Genomic DNA, 13,013 nt, shown 5'->3' with positions numbered 1-13,013 from the left:
ATCTTAAGGATTATGTGAAAGCCACTGAGTTAGAGACTGTCACTGAATGATAATTGATCCTGAACTTATTAGAAAAGATCTAGACATATATTTGGGCATATATGATTTCCAAAACTGTAACTGTATAGTTAATTTTGTGGCATATTTTCTGGGTAGACTACTAGCTGCCTAGACGATAGGTCATTCTCCTTTCCTCTTTACTAATAGAAGCCTTGTGTTATTGAGGGTGGTAATGTAGTCAGCTAAAATTCTTCAGATACAGGTGACAAATAAAACAAATGGTTGCTGGTGATGGGACTTCTGAAAAACAGTTGGATGAATGACACAGCTGATGCTGGGTGAGAAAATAATGCATGAAATAGACGAGAACTTGAAGAGAAAATAGAAAGATGACCTCAAAGATCTAAGAAAATAACTGAACTATAATTCCATTATATGCATGGAATATAATTCAGGTGTGACCGCAGATACATTTCCATGTTTTCAAGGTCTCAGAACTCACATTATGATTGGGTCACTTTAAGGAGAATATTCTTCTTTTAAAAGGTCATATTATTATTATTTTTAAATAATCTCTACCCCCAACATGGGGCTCAAACTCACAACCCTGAGATCAAGAGTCACATGCTCCACAGACTGACCCAGCTAGGGTGCCTCAAGGAGAATATTCTTAACATAAAGATCAAATATATATTATTTCCTTTAATGAAATTCCCCCACCCAAAGCTTTTTTAAATATTGTAGCAATTATTTTATTGTTCAGTGTTTTGTTTTTCTTAATGTTTCTAAATTCCTTTGTTTTTTGAGAACATGTCTTTATAATATGTCTAAATTAATGCAAACTTTTAATTATACAGGATATCCAAATATTACAGGGTTTCTCTTTCTCTCTTTCATTTAGTCTCTCTTCCCTCTGTGCTCTCCTTTTTCAGTCCCTCTTTCTCCTTTTTAATTCTTTTATTTCTGAATTTCTTTCTAGGTCTGCTCAGATTTCATCATGTTACCTCCTCTCTCTCTTCTCCAGGATTGTCCCATAGTTTCTTTCTGGGGTTTCTGTCCTTTAAGTATTAATTTCCCAGGAAAGGACCATAGAGGCTGTTTGCTTTTTCTTATATGTTTTTCATGCATTAAAATATCTTTGTTCTTCTCTCACACTCAAATGATAACAAGATTGGCTGTTGAATCCCAGATCAAAAGTCATTTAACCTTGGGGCTTGAAGGCATTGCCCCAGTGGTTTTTTTTTTTTTTTTTTTTTTAAATTCTGGATGTTTATTTACACTACGTGTGATCTGGGTGTTTTTACCTACGTGGAAGCTTTTAGAATCTTTTTTTTTTTTCATTGATGTGTTGAAATTTCTTGGAGATATATATATATATAAATGATATATATATCTTGGAGATGTATATAAATGAGGGCTTTTTGGGGGATGTGTTCATTTATTTTCCTGGGGACTCATTAGCATCCCTCAGTCTCTCAATCTTCAGTCTTCAATCCAAGGGAATTTCCCATTGTTTATTCGGAAATTTCCTTTTACCACTTTCTCTGTCTTACGTTTATGGGACTTATTTGTTGGCCATTGGATCGCTATATCCTTTATTTTCACCGATAACTTCTACTTTTATTTTGCTTGGTATTCTTTGAAATTTCTTCAAGTTATTCTATTATTTCTATTTTATAAAATCAGAATTTTAGTCCTAAACGTTCTTTCTTGTTCTTTAATGGAGTGATTGCCAGTGGATATGGGGTTTCTTGTTTGGAGTGATGAAGTATTCTAAAATTAGATTGTGCTGATATTTGCACAACTCTGGACATAATTAAAACATTTAATTGTACACTTTCAGTGGATGATTTTTATAGACTGTGGGGATATCTCAAAGCTGTTATGGAAAAAATACAGACTGTAGAGGGATGGGATGAGATCCAGAAGACAGAAGACTTATTCTTGGTTGGAGTTTCACTGTAATCAGATAAAGGACATCTCTCAGGTTAATTTTGCATTATTCTTTTTTTCCTATAAAGACCATGATTGCTGTTGATCTTAACTGGATTTCATTTGTATAAAAATATCCTGTGAATTCAACACTATGTAATTTTCCCTTATGCCCTGTTCCCCTGAGTGATACTTCTGTTGGTGGTCATCAGCATTTTGGACATGAAGCTTTAAATCCCATCTTCTAGATGACCACAGTCTTTCCTAGTCTACAGTCAGATCCCAGCATCCACTTCATTATCTTTTCCATCCTCCCTTTCTGCCTGAAATAATTTTGAGTCATTCCTGCCCACAGACTAGGGTGTCCAGCTGTGTGGACTCCTCCATGGAGTTCTTTTCCTTAGAGCTGCACACACACTTTTCCCATCATTTAGCACCTGGAAGTCAAAATGAGCTAGACCTGGGTCTAGAGGCACAGCCACCACATCTCCTTGAGTTATGAACCTGTTGTATATTTACTGTCTATGAGTGAGCAAGTATGAAACAACCCTTGAGAAATGATGGGCCACTCATGGAATAATCATTGTTTATTTAAAGAAGACATTTTAAATATTTCCCAGTCTTTTTTGTTAATACCTACTTTCTGTTTTATTCAGAAATATGGGGTAGGATGCCATGGAAGAGTGAGGTTATTTTTTTTTTTTAATTTAAATAAAAATAAAAATAAGAGGAGGGAATGGATTACATACTCTTCCAGGGAATGTGGAACCTGGGAACAGGCAAAATCAGATGTTAGATTTCCAACCTACAGATGGCTTTGCATTTATACTTCACTATAAAGATAACGTCCCCACTTTTCTTCACGAAAATACATTGACAACAAGGCAATTAATCTATAGCAAGTATTCCTTATTTATACCTTAGATATTAGCTAATCAGATAATTGCAGGGCAGAAGGGGACAAAATGAAAAGGAACAATTATCTCAAAGATAAAGGTGTAAATTTTATCCTGTGATTTTGTGTGGCTCTTTGTGCTGGTGGTTGTCATAAACTGGTTTTCCTTAACTCTGTACTGGGCTTTCCCATCTGTATGCTGATTTCTTACATTTTACTTTCTTTGGGCTAAAATTTTTATAATATATAGAGTTGAAAAATGTAAATGATAGTAAGATGAGTCGTTGGTAGCTTTCATTGTCCCCAGCATTTTACAGTAATTTTCTGCCTCCAAGAAACTCTACCTGTAATTGAACCTCATGGAAGGTCTCCATCCTGGTGGAGGGTGCCTGTACTGTGAGTTCCCGGCAAGGCTGGAATCTTGGTCTTAGGCAATGAGGCAGCTGCTAGGAGCCACACTACCCCTCTCCACAAAAAGCATTACCTCATTTCTCTCTCTCTCTCTCTCTCTCTCTCTCTTTTTTCTTTTCCTTTTGGCTTTCTTCTTGCTGTTCTGATTGATTTGACTGATTGGTTGATAAAGGTCTTCTTTTAGTTTTCTCCGAGCAGACCAAGCCAGTCACACCAAGAGATATTAGATATTAATAGCTATTGCCTCTTGGGGGGCAGTTTTTTGGGTAAAAGTGGCCAGTGATACTTTTATTTTTTTATCATGAAACCAAGGTTTATGACATATATTCAGTTTCTACTATTTAGCACAGAGTTGTAAGGAGAGACACTAGAGAACTATGAAATAAGATTTCTCTGCTCTAGATCAAAAGGAGACCCACATCCCTGACACAAGTAGAGAGCAATGGGAGGGAGAGAGAATTCAGTGCCAAATTGTGTGATAAAGGTTACTAAGAGCTGTGATTCACCGTATTTGAAATATTTTTTTTAAATATTTTTTATTTATTTATTTGACAGAGAGAGATCACAAGTAGATAGAGAGGCAGGCAGAGAGAGAGAGGGAAGCAGGCCCCTGCTGAGCAGAGAGCCTGATGCGGGACTCGATCCCAGGACCCTGAGATCATGACCTGAGCCGAAGGCAGCGGCTTAACCCACTGAGCCACCCAGGCGCCCCCGTATTTGAAATATTTATCTTGACCTGATCCTTGGGCTTACCCTTTGACCACTAGCACTGTTTTAATCCTTTATATTTCATTGCAGGCCTGTCCAGCCTAAAAAATTATAGGAATCAGACTGGCATCAGATACCTGAGCTAAGGGACCTTAGAGATCTTCATTTTCACCACAAGGTATTTGAACTCAAAGGATGTCCAATGGACAACCAATCATAGTGGGACATTGAAGAAATTCTTCATTTCTTCATTGAAACTGACTTTTTAAACATCTACTCAAAACAGAAACATTACCATAGGTTACAGTGGTTTAGGAACTATGTGTATTCTTGCTTACAGGCTTGGAGCTTTGTCCTCTAAGTTGCATATGTCTAGGCAACTGAAGAATAGACATAGTAAGAATGGAATTAAGCAGAGGTAATGGCAGTTGGGATGGTGACTTCTAGCTATAATCTAATAAACTAGCATGTGTTATACTTACAGCAAAATGTATATTACATGTCCTATTGGTGTGAGACAATGGAAAAATAGGCAGTACTTTTTTCTGATAATTTTAATTATTAGATTAAAAGCACATGCCTAAGAATTCAGTTCAAAGTACAATGAAAAACTAGTCTCCTACCACTGCCAATCCTGAAGAAAGCTCCTTCCTTCCTTCCTTCCTTTTCCAGATTTATTTATTTAGGGGAGTGGCAGAGGGAGTGAGTCTCAAGCAGACTCTGTGAGAGTGTGGAGTCCTATGTGCGGGGCTTGATCCCATAACCCTGAGATCATGACTTGAGCCAAAACCAAGAGTCAGACACTTAACCAACTGTACCACCCAGGCACCCCAGAAAGTCTTTTTTTATACTTTCTTGCATATTCTTTTAAAATTTTGCCTGCTGATAGATGTGTCAGTGTGTATATAAGATCTTTTAAAATATTTATTTAGCATAAACTGTTACATATAATACATACTATGCCGATCCTTTTTTTTTTTTTTAACTTAACAAAATAGCTTGGAGATTATTCCATGTTATATGTGTAGTTATGCCTCTTAGATTTTAATTATGCTTTGGCTTCAGGCCTTGCTTTTGGCCAAGACAGAGTAACAAGAATTGCATTTATCCTCCCAACTGAAGCAACCCTCCTCTTCTTCCACCTTATCTCCCTTCCCCCTTCACACACACAAATAGAATATCTGAAACAACATTTTTCAAAGACATCAGGCATCAGATACCGAAGGACAGTGATCTTTGAGAGATGAGAAACAAAAAAAGTAAACCCTCCTCTTGACCCAGCTGACTTCCTTGGGTTTCCAGGCCATAACACAGCAGGAGGAACCTAGCAAAGCCTGGCAGACTCTCTGAGGTGAGGAAACAGAGCTGAGAGACCAGGGAGACCAAAAGCAGCTAGTGTGCGCAGGACAGAGCTGCACGAAAGAAACACCCCAGAGATCCTCATAGGGTTCACCTTGAGTGTGCAGCAGTGTTCATCAATCTTCCTGGGCTCAGTGTCATGCATGCATGGCACTAGACGAGTGCCTGGCACTCATCTAGGACAAGAAGGAGTGCATGTTCCCACAGCCACACAGAGTGTTGGTGTAATTTACTCAGAAAAATCTGACTTAATTGTGGGTGAATAATTAGCTATAGACTGAACGTGGCTCTGACTCCAGCTAATGAATCTTAAACAAGACTTAACAAGATCAAACTGTTTCTAAGAAATGTAACTGCATTCCAAACCAAAGCTAAACAATATTTACAGAAACATAACAATACCCAGCATCTAAAAAAGTAGCATTCACGGTCTCAGGCATCCATGTCAATGATTACAGGCATGAAAAAGGCAGGAAAATATGACCCTTAATGAGAAAAATCAATCAGTGGAAATTAACACAGGTGATAGAAGTATTGGTCAAAGACCTTGAAAGTGTTATTGTAATTATTAACACATAAGTTGAAAAAGTTAGAGGCATGACAGACAAAGAAAAATTCCCAAGCCAAACTATTAGAGGTGAAACTATAGTGTGTGAGGTGAAAAATACACTCGATTGGGTTCATGACAAATTAGACATCTCAAAAGAAAAGATTAGTAAACTTGAAAACATATTAATGATATTTTCTGAAAAGGAAACAATTTTTTAAAGGGGAAAAAAAAAGTGTCAGGGAACTGTCGGACAACTTCAAATGGCTTAATGTATGTGTAATTGGAGCCATAAAGGAAAGTAGAGAGGATTGGAACAGAAAAAAATATTTGAATGAATAATGACCTACATTTTCTAAATTGTATGAAAACTATAAACCCACAATTCCAAGAAGATTAACAAACTCTAAGCACAAGGAATTTGAAGAAAACTACACCAAAGCATATCATAATAAAAAATCTAGTGGTAAAGAGAAAGTCTTAAAAGCAACCAAGGGTAAAAGCTCACATTATGTACAGGAGAACAAAGATGAAGATGAAATATTTCTCATCAGAAGCAATGCAAATAAGAGGGTAGTGGCGAAGCACTTTTAAAGTACTTAGAGAAAAAGAGAAATTGTTAACCCAGAATTCTAAACCTATTGAAACTACTTTCCCAAATGAAGGGGAAATAGAGTTTTCAGACTTATAAAAGCTGAAATAATTCATCACAGGAGATTTATCGTTGTAAGAAATGGTGAAATCTTTCAATGAGAAGCAAAATTGTACCAGACAGAAATCTGAATCTACTCAAACAAATAAAGAGTACTGCAAATGATAATCAAAATGGTAGACATATGGGTTTTCCTTATTACTAATAGCCCTGTATATGCGCTACTCTTGTTACTATAACATCTGGCTGGTGATGAAATCAGTATTCATGTGAAAGAAACAGATGAGGGACAACCTGGTACAGTGAATGTGAGGGAATGGTGATCACCTTCTAAAATGAACCTAGATTCACTGCAATGAAATATCCAATAGTTATCTTACAAGCTCAGTTTGAAGTAACCCAAATAAAAATTTAAAAAAATTCAGCTTACTGAATTCACAAAGAGAGTATACCTGTGTAACACCCAGTGTAGCGCCCAGATCAAGAAATAGAATATTAACATTCCAGAAACTTATCTTGTACTTTTTTCCAGCAACTATCTCCTCTCAGGGGGTACCCTAACTTCTAACACTATAAATTAATTTTACTTGTTTTTTAAATTTTATACAATTGGAATCATATAGTATTTACTTGAAAAAAAATCTGGCTTCTCTCATTGGATTTTTTTTTTTTAAAGATTTTATTTATTTGGCAGAGAGAGAGCACAGCAAGGGGAGTGGCAAGCAGAGGGAGAGGGAGAAACAGGCAGAAAAACAGAGCAGGGGGAGCCCAATGTGGGACTTGATCCCAGGACCCAGGACCCTGGGATCGTGACCTGCGCCAAAGGCAGTCACTTAACCAACTGAGCCACCCAGGTTCCCACTCTCATTCAGTCTTATGTTTAGAAAATTCATCCATGCTGTCCCATGTCGCATTGTTTATTTTTCTTGCTGTATTAGTTCCGTGCTCTAATTATGCAACATACATATTCTACTGTAATGGGTACTGGGTTGTTTTCATGTTTTGGCTATTGGAATGGCACTCTTGAAAATAGTCTTCTGTGTGTCTTCAAATGAACATATGTCTACATTTCTGTTGAATGTATACCTTGTGGTGGAGTGGCTAGATAACAGATAAATAGTTCAGCCTTCCCAAATAGTTGTTCCGTGAACTATACTAGCAGTATATGAGCAATTTAGTTGCTCAGCATCATCAAAATGTGGTATTTTCTGTCTTTTTCTTTTTAGCTGTTCAGGTGGGTGTATCATGTATTTTGGGGGTTTAGTTTTAATTTCCCTGATGATTAATGAAGTTGAGCTACTTTTCATATGTTTTTTGACCATTTTGATATCTTTTGGGAAGTGTCTGCTCAAGTCCTTTGCCCATATCTCTACTGGGGAATCTTTTTCTTACTGATTTGTAGGAGGAGTACATATATGATATTTATATCTATATATCTATATCTATATATCTCCCTCTGAGAGTGTGTGTGTGTGTGCGTGTATGTGTGTGTATGTATATGTGTGTGTGTGTATGTATATACATACACACACACACATATACACACACACACATACACACACACACACACACACACACATTTACACAATATAATATTTGTTTTGACCCTGTCTTGGCTCATTCTGTTGTTTGCCTTTTCATTTTCTTAATAGAGTCTGACAAACAGATGTTTTAAATGTTAAAAAAAAGTCTCATTTATTAAATTTTTTACTTTTAAAATTTCTTGAGCTCAGTATAAGTAAATATTTCGATGTGGTTGCTAAAATAGCTAATGCTATTATTATTACAAAGTGAGTGACAGTCCCACCCCTGTGATGTTCCCATCTTAGGGGGAGAAATTAATTTCTTTTTGAGCAGTACATCATAGGAAAGATTTGGAACAACTAGAGTATGTTCAGGAAAGAACGTCGAGGACATTGAGAGATTTCCAAAGCTTCACCTCTGAGGAAGAGTTAAGGGAGATGGAGACATTGAGACTGAAAACCCTACACAACAGGTGCAAGTAAATATTGCTTTGAAAGCAAAATTCAACTCGTTCTTGATCACCGCCAGAGGAAGAACAGTTTGTGAGGGTTGAGAGTGACAGGGATATCAATTTTAGCTTGTCAGGGGGCATTCAGGCCTCTGTCACAGTGATCCAAAGATAGGTTGATAAATGGGGATGATTCCATGTAAGAGTAGTGTCAAAAAGGATTCTGACATTGACTGGAAAATGGCGTGAAGGAAATGATCCTTTTATGGATCTGTATCACCTTAGCTCCTGTCATGGGTCAGGTTTTCCAGGAAGCAGACACTGTGATTAGGAGGGGATGTTAAGAATAATGCAGACATAGCGACAGCCTTGGCCAACCCTTCAGGAAACTCTGGAGGTAGGGAGGCCCTTCAGAGTTGTAGCAAAGGGACCTGAGTTGGCCAGGCCTTTTTTCCTTCATGTTGGTCATTCATTGCCCTGAGAAGGGTAGTGACCTGGTACACAGCAGTTCTCTGCAACAGGCGGCCCCTGAAAATGCTGAGAGCTGAAGGCCCTCTGCTGAGCACACTTCCAGGAGCTGGACAACAAATTCTTCCTCGAAGGGGAAATCATGTTTTCTAGAGAAATTTATTATAAATATTTGCATAAATTTTCATTTTAGTTTTTTAATTTATGATTTTCATTTACTTTGTCATGTGTATTAGCTTTAACATTATCCTCCCAAAAATACCAACCTGTCATTCCAAGAATAGTGGCAGTGACTCCAGAAAACACCCCCGTTTTGTCCTGGCCATCACTCATCCCTGTAGAAGCCCACCTGTGCTGGGGCTCATGTGAATTGGGGCTCTGTTTGCTTTTGTGTCCAGAAGCAGTGTGCAGTCTATAATATAATTCCATTTCACAAATGATAAGCAAGTTTCATACCAGCTTCTAGGACCCCTGAGGCTGCTTTCACCAAAACCAAAATTGCTATCTGCAGAATTCTGCTCTGTTAGCTGGAACTCTGATTCGCAATAGCAACAACAGCCAGATGTTGAAAAGATTCCTAGAAAATTAGAAAGCCAAATTCTTAAGTAGAATTTATTTTATATTTAAAACACTATTTCGGGGCGCCTGGGTGGCTCAGTGGGTTAAAGCCTCTGCCTTCGGCTCAGGTCATGATCCTAGAGTCCTGGGATCGAGCCCCACATCGGGCTCTCTGCTCCGCAGGGAGCCTGCCTCCTCCTCTCTCTCTGCCTGCCTCTCTGCCTAGTTGTGATTTCTCTCTGTCAAATAAATAAAATATTAAAAAAAAAAAAACCACTATTTCAAGTATCAGGAGAATTTGCTTGGATGTGACTACTTTTTTTAATCTATGAAAGGAAGTGGAGGAGCATGTGACATGTGTTCTGAGGCTGAACCTCCAAATTATCCTGATCATTTTATAGCTCATTGATGGGAAAGAAATTGGAAGCTGGTGGTGAAAAAGATAGAGTGTATATATTTTTTATTTTATTGTTCATTTGTTAAGATTTTGTTTGAATACTGCTATTTTTTAGGAAGAGGTGTCTTCACAAGTAGTTTTGTACTTTGGTAACAGGTGTTTCATGAGGGCCCAGCAGCCTGGCAGCATGGTCAGGTTGTAGGGTAGTACATTTTTTCCTTGGTCTCATCAGCAAGGCACTCCTAATCATTGCTACCAAGCCTACTACTAAAAAAAGGATTGCTCTATTCTCCTGTAAGTTCTGTTTACTTGGCTTGATCATGTTGAACCTGGTCAGTAGTCAGTAGTCTTTGAAGGTGATTGTCTCTGGGTTAACCACATCCCAGTTAGAACACTGGGATGAACAACCCTGCGATGAACAACGCCTTAGAACAACCCTGGGGTGAAGACTGTGATATTTCTTAAAGATCTCCCTTCAGGGAGCGCCTGGGTGGCTTAGTCATTGAGCATCTGCCTTTGGCTCGGGTCATGATCCCGGAGTCCTGGGGTTGAGCCCTGCATCAGGCTCCCTGCTCAGCGGGTAGCCTGCTTCTCCCTCTCCTACTCCTCCTGCTTGTGTTCTCTCTGTCGCTGTGTCTCTCTCTGTCAAATAAATAAAAATAATCTCTTTAAAAAAAAAATCTCCATTCAGAAATGGAGAACTCACTCCCAAGCTGCCGAGATGTTGTAGAAATGGCCCTTAGGTATTTCTCCCAAGAACGGATCCCCTTCCAGGGAAGCCTATATCCAGTGACTGATGACTACAGCAGGTCAAAGGACTTAGACCTCTCATCCCAATTAAAGAGCCACCTCAATTCCTGAGATCTCCAAAGGCTGAGACCTTTGTCAGAGCTTCATTGCAGCTCCGTTTTTCCTGTCCAATGTTTCCTTCCCCTCCCTTCTAGAAGTATGGATCCCAAGAGCTATCCAAAGATTTCCTAGAGGTGGACACAAAACACTGATACTTTTTTTTTTTTTTTTCATTTTTTTTTTTAAAGATTTTTTTTTTTATTTATTTTTTCAGCGTAACAGTATTCATTCTTTTTGCACAACACCCAGTGCTCCATGCAAAACGTGCCCTCCCCATCACCCACCACCTGTTCCCCCAACCTCCCACCCCTGACCCTTCAAAACCCTCAGGTTGTTTTTCAGATTCCATAGTCTCTTATGGTTCGCCTCTTATTTTTAAAGTATATGAAAACCCCACTTGGTAGTCGTGGCTTGGTAGTGATGTTCTTGTGGCTGTAGGCTCTAAAGTCAAATCTGGGTTCAAATTATAGTTCCCTCATCTGTTTACTATAGGACCTTGGGCAGATAATTAATCTCCCCTAGGTGTCAGGTTACTCATTTGTAAAATAGGTGTAATATTTGTGCCAACCTCATGGGTGTGCCCCAGATGGAGTTCTGCAAGAAGCAGACTGACATGAAGTTTAGTGTGTAGGACATTATTAGGAGGAAATTGACATCCAGGAAGTTAAACTTTAATAGATGGTGAGATAGAGAAAAAGATCTAGAGCATGGCTTACTAAGAAGGACTATGCCTTGTGACCTTTAGGCATAATGGAGAAAATGGAACAAAGATATGGTCACAAGAAAGGTCAAGGGCAAAAAAACAAAAACAAAACAAAACACGTGGGGAAAGTTAACAGATAATTTTATTCAATGGAGAAAAGCAAGGATTTTTTTTATTATACTCCATCTACTTCTAAAAATGAGTGGACATGGCTTATGAATTTGAGAATAACACATAACAAAGGCAATTTTTTCTGAAGACAAAAATTATAAGGAACAAAATTATAGATATTTCAGTTATCTGAAATGAAAAGCTCATTTTATCTCATCTGATTAATGAAGTATACCACTTTCTGGGGAAAAAGGGGGGGAGCACTTGGGTGGCTCAGTTGGTTAAATGACTTACACTTGATTTTGGCTCAGGTCATGATCTTGGGGTTCTGAGATCGTGCCCTGAGTCGGGTTCTGTGCAAAGTGTGTTGCCTGCTGGAGATTCTCTCTCTCCCTCTGCCCCTCCCCCTGCACACACGCTCATGTGCTCCCTCTCTCCTCTCTCTCTCCTCCAATAACAAAAAACAAAACAAAACCCATTCATTATTTTTCCTGGGATTTAATCTAAGGAAGAATTTATCATGTATGTTAGTTCATATCTTCAGTGTTACAAAGTACCCACAGCAGAAATATTGTTTGGCTGGATATTTTTATTTACTTGCCATTAAAACCATGGGCATAACGTTGCGTATTTATTCTCTCAAGGCATTTTTATGTGAATCTTAGGAAATATGGTCCATTTACTTTGCTTAAACTTGCACTGCTAACATAACTAAGGGATAATGTTTAGAGAATATAGAGCAGTGATTCTCAACCCTGGCTGGATGTTGGAATCATCAGGGGAACTTTAAAATTCCTGATGCCCATGCCACATCCTGGACCAATTAAATCAGGATCTCTGCTGGGAAACGAGGCATTTAAAAAAAAAAAAACTTCCCTGGGTGATTCCAATGTGAAGTCAAGGTTGAAAACCACTGCTAAAAAGGGCCGAGTAGTTGCTGTGTTCATTAGTCTGCCCTTTTTAAATATCTTTTTTTCTGAGTGGCACTTTGATAAATGCTGAGTTGCAATCAAATAATATGCCAGTAAATATCTAAGGTGCTAGAATTATGGGACATTGATTAAATAACTGAAGTCAGCAAAGTGGGCCCAGGAGTGACTAAAACCAATAGGCCGTGTGGTAGATTGGTAGAACATCTAGTTATTATCTCTAGGTTTACAAAGAAATCAACCAATTAATCGCTTGTACTTTTCAGGGATCAAAGCCTGTGACCAAGTTATTTTCCTCAGTAGTTTGCCTCAGAACTCCAGGTTGGTGAAGGGTGAAAAAAATTCCATGGGGTTGATGGCCTTAAATATCTGGAAACACTAGGCTGATTGAGGAGATGTTCTTGGTTCCAGCAGTGCAGTTCCTCAAAGTGACTGAGTTGGAATTGAAGTTCTCAGGAATTAACATGAAATGTGACTTCATGAATTGAAATGTGTTTGTAAATGACTTACGAATAATAGCTT

The sequence above is a fragment of the Meles meles genome, chromosome 16 (assembly GCF_922984935.1).
Source record: "Meles meles chromosome 16, mMelMel3.1 paternal haplotype, whole genome shotgun sequence".
Classification (NCBI taxonomy): domain Eukaryota; kingdom Metazoa; phylum Chordata; class Mammalia; order Carnivora; family Mustelidae; genus Meles; species Meles meles.
Note: the sequence above shows the minus strand (reverse complement) of the source record.